The sequence below is a fragment of the Otolemur garnettii genome, unplaced genomic scaffold (genome assembly GCF_000181295.1).
Source record: "Otolemur garnettii isolate 467f Iridium unplaced genomic scaffold, OtoGar3 scaffold00109, whole genome shotgun sequence".
NCBI classification, from domain to species: Eukaryota; Metazoa; Chordata; class Mammalia; order Primates; family Galagidae; genus Otolemur; species Otolemur garnettii.
The window spans coordinates 6,525,185-6,529,928 of NW_003852504.1; the positions used below are offsets into that span (position 1 = coordinate 6,525,185).

Below are 4,744 nucleotides of genomic sequence, written 5' to 3' on the forward strand. Positions count from 1 at the left end.
AAAAAAAAAAAAACAACAAAAAAACAGTCTTTGCATAAAACAGTATTTATTTTAATTTGTGACCACTATTTTAGAAAGTTTATTTAATATTTTTAACGTTTTCAGTTACCTATAAAATAGGCTTTTGTGCCCTGCTTTTCTTCTGGTAGGACTCAGTGTTGTTTGATCGATCAGCAGAATTGTTTATGAAAGCCTAAGAATCCAGCTTTTTAAAAAGGATTTTCACACTGGCATTTAAAAGCTAGTGATATTTTCTTCCACTTACCTGCTGAAGCACATTTATATATTTCCTTATGGCAAAACCAAAAAACTTTAGTTGTGGTCTGCCTAATATTACCATAGCACCTCAAACCAAGGGGAGGGGATTCTGATTTCTGAATTATTAGTTAACCTACCACAATAAAGCAGATTTGCAAATAAGAAATAACATGTTAACTGTACATTGTGATACTCTGCAGCTGATAAACAGCATTTTTAAAATGTAACAGGTGGAAAATTACACTGTGCTTATTAATGACGGATGTTTTTAACTGCTTGTCCCTTATGATCACGTTTGTCAAGTGTGTATTGACACATTTACTTAAATCAAGGGACTCAATGCTTGCTTTATTTTAACCATCTTGTATTTGATATTTTTAGAAGGAAACTAGCTTTAGTAGTGGGTTGCCCTATGTGTTTTCTCCTCTTGCTCTTAATATGCCCTTGGGGTTTTTTGTGTGTATGTGATTTTAATTTTCAAAATTCATCATGACTTGAAGTGCAAGGACAGATCTAGATGTTTGTTTACCAAGCTATGTGACTTTTCCCAAAGGATCTGTACTTTATTTCCTTATAACAGCTTGAAAATCATTACTTCTTAAATCTTTAAATCACTGTGTCTAGATCATTTTTTACATTGTGTGCCATAGACTTACCCATGGGACAACAGAGCTCCTTCATTTTTGGACAACTACTGTAATCATTTTTTTTTTTTAGGAAAAATGGAAGGTGCTGGGGTAATCATGGCCAGTCAATAATTATGTAAAGGACTTCAAATACTATAGCTGTCAGTGATGGATTTGTTATGTAGTAAAATGTATGACTTTGTATGGATTTCTTCAGCCCTTTTTCTGCCACTACCAACCAGAATAGCACTTTACCTTTTGGTTGGCTAGATAAGTGGCTGACTACCTGTTTTTCTCTCACTGTGGTGTGATTGGCTAAACAATCTTTCATTAAAAACTGAAATGTAAATTGAAGTCACATGAATAATCATGTTTGGTTGTAAACCTCCAACATTTTGATTCTCTAACCATGTTTTCATCACATGCTGAGTAAAAGTGCCTTACAATGTAAAAATTGTACAGTACTTAAGTTCCCAAGTAGCATCATCATCATCTGGGTAGTAATTACATTGTGGTATTAATATTTAGAAAAATGGACCTCAGCAGTGTATTTACTGTACATCTCTTAAGTCCTTAACTGTAGTTTAATAAGCATGACATTATTTGATAAGTATATAACATTTACATCATTTCAAAAAATACTGCCATAACTGTCTTTTATGCATATTTTAGCCTGAAAGTTTTGAAATATCTTTTTTCTTTTTTTCTTGTTTTTTTTTTTTGTTATTGATATTAAACAGTGTAATCTTTGCAAGCATATATTGAAGATTATTCTGGAGCATTTTATTGCCTTACCAGAAATGTTAGTATGAAATGTTCTTTAGAATAGAAAGATAGACTTGAGTTTCTATACTTTAATAAAAACTCTGTTCCTGGTGGGGGGAGGGGGATGAATTTTACTATCATCTCAGTCTATTAAAAACCCACAACTGAAATAAATTTTATTTTAAGGATCAACAATTTTAGAATTTCAGATAGTACTTGCTCAGAAGTACATGCTACTCAAGATATTAAGAAATCTGTAGATCTGCTATTGAATCAGAAACTATGTACTTGAACAAATGTGTGACTCTCAAATATCTTAAAGCAAAAGCAAAAGTGTTCTAGAGTGTTGTTGCTTTTTTAAAAAGCACTAAAGTTAGACCAAGGTATACAGTTCTTTTCTGACAGACATTTAGGTTAATTGTAAAGATAAGGAATGCGTTATGGGTCAAAAATCAAACATTCCTCTCATGTATATTTTGTTCCTGTTATATTGGCTTTATTTTTGGAATTGTAGTTTGTAGTATTAGTTTCCTTTTATTGGTATTCTTGCATATACTATTCATTCAATAAATGAGTTATGACTTTCATTATTGGTGTCTTTTTTTGCGAAAATGTATAATGAAGCTTATTTGATAACAGCAGTAGTACTGTGTTCCTTTTAATATTGCTTTATTTCAAAGTGAAATGCCTAGTTCAACAAGTGTGGGAGGAAAAATGTGAATTTAAATTCAGCTCAGAGTTTCACAATATAAAGGTTTTATCATGGAGAGAAACAGCAGTCTCTTAAGTACAAAAGAACTATACATTTCAGTTCTTTGTTACATGGTTTAATTACCTATGGCTTAAATCACTTTCTCTGGGACTTAGTCCTAAGGCAATTTTGAAAATAAACCAAAACTACTACATTTCATCAGGGCTACAGAATTAGTATCCTTGTCATAAAGGGATTCCACTTTATAGATATAGCCTGCATTATTACTCAGAGGGGAAAAAATCAAGTAACAGGTTGTGATTAATGCTAGGACATAAGATGGTGTGTTTGGCTATAAATACAACCCAGTACTGCCTGGTAGCATGCCTGTGTGTGTTTAAAATCCATTATTAAGCCTTATTTTAATTGCCACAGTAAAAATATGGAGATGGAGAGAGTTATATGGATTTCTTTTTTTTTCCTTTTTTTTTCTTTAGAGACAGAGTTTCACCCTTGGTAGGGTGCCGTGGCCTCACAGCTCACAGCAACCTGCAGCTATTAGGCTTAGGCGATTCTCTTGTCTCAGCCTCCCTAGTAGTTGGGTCTACAGGCACCCACCACAACGACTGGCTGGTTTTTGTTGCTGTTTGGCCAGGGCCGGCTTTGAACCTGCCACCCTCAGTATATGGGGCTGGCGCCCTACTCGCTGAGCCACAGGCGCCGGCCATTATGTGGATTTCTTAAGTTTATTGAAACCATTGACAGCTGTTTTTGTTTGTTTTGCTTTGTTTTGTTTTTCCAGCTGCATTCACCAGCAATTGCTAAGGTCATTCCAAAGCATAAACCTAGTAGAATTTCTTAGGAAAATTCTATGGCAAGCAAATGGCCAGCCTGTCTTTTTAAGAGGAAAAACTGAATCCCTTTTAATATTTGTATGTTAAGAGTCCTCAGTTGTAGAGGCAAAATGCTCCTTTATATATCAACCAATATTACATAACATTCCCTTATTCAGATAATGAGATAACCTGACATTAATGATGTAAAGCAAAAAATGTATTCATGACTTTTATTCAGAAGATGAAACCTATAAAGTACCAGTTACTATAAAAATTAATGATGACATTTGAAAGTGTTACACTATCGCAGACATGGTCTTCATATGATCAGTGTACAGAAGTCAGTCAACCAGACCTGGATCCTTGTCAAATGACAGCAGATTCATAAACATCCAAATTATACCTTTGCCTACACCTCTTGTGGTTATTATGTGTATTTTTATGTTGAGGGTGGGGCCGTGGTGGAGAGATAAAGAAAATAAAATGCAGCCGGGCACAGAGCTAACTAGGTCTATTGTGTAAATGGTAATATTTCAATGAAGAGATGTAATGAAAACAGGAATACTATTTGAGGAGGTAAGCTCTTAAATGTGACCTCAGAGGCTCAATATTTAAGGGAGTGTTAAGGGGGAGACAGAAATAAACTATGCCTTAACATGGACACTAGACTTAGAGCTGTTGTCAGTGAGTTTCTGTAAAGTAATTGTGACTAAATGCTCATGCCTATAATCCCAGCTCTTAGGAAGGCCAAGGTGAAGGACTGCTTGAGACCAGGAGTTTAAGGCCATCTAGACAACATAGCAAGACCCAATCTCTAAAAGAAATTTTAAAACTTAGACGAGCAGTGTGGCGCATGCCTGTAATCCTAGCTATTCAAGAGGCTGAGGCAGGAGGATCACTCAAGCCCAGGAGTCTGAGGCTGCATCAAGGTGTCATCACACCACTGCACTCCAGCTTAAGCGACAGAGCAAGAATCTCTCTCTTTTTTTTTAAAAGTGCTTTGTACAGAAAGGTAAGGTGTTTCTGAGTATTTTTAAAATCAGATCTATTTTCAGATTTTTTATTTATAAAAGTAATAGGTAGCCATAGAAAGGAATGAATTACTGATACATGCTACAAGGCAAATAAACTTAGAAAACATGCTAAGAAGCCACAAAAAGTCACATATTGTATGATTCCATTTATATGGAATATCCAGAGAGGCAAATTCATAGAGGTAGAATATACATTAGTGGTTGCCAAGGGCTGCTGAGATGGAGAAATAAGGAGTGACTGTTAACAGGAGTAGGGTTTCTTTGGGGGGTGATGAAATATTAGGTAGTGGTTGATGGTTGCACAACCTTGTGAATACACTAAAAACCACAAATTATATTATTTTAAAGGGTGACATTTTTATGTGAATTTTACCTTTGATTCCTTAAAAAGTAATACGTAGTCCATGTACAAAATGAAAATACAAAGGTATATAAAGCAAAATGTGAAAATCCTCCCTCCACAAGCTGACTCCCAGAAGTATTTGATATGTATCCTTCTAAGTCAGCAGTTCTCAACTTGTGGATCACAACCCC

The 4,744-nt window shown here is 34.9% G+C and overlaps 1 protein-coding gene across 1 annotated transcript in view; it reads left to right on the top strand.

Annotated features, from left to right (window-relative positions):
* The window catches only part of PHF6 (PHD finger protein 6), a 49,694-nt gene extending 47,457 nt beyond the window's left edge, over positions 1-2,237 (top strand). The window contains exon 12 of the mRNA XM_023517371.1: positions 976-2,237. The gene's annotated coding sequence lies outside the window, so the exon portion shown is untranslated. The remainder of the gene's footprint in view (positions 1-975) is intronic.
* Positions 2,238-4,744: the final 2,507 nt, after the last annotated feature.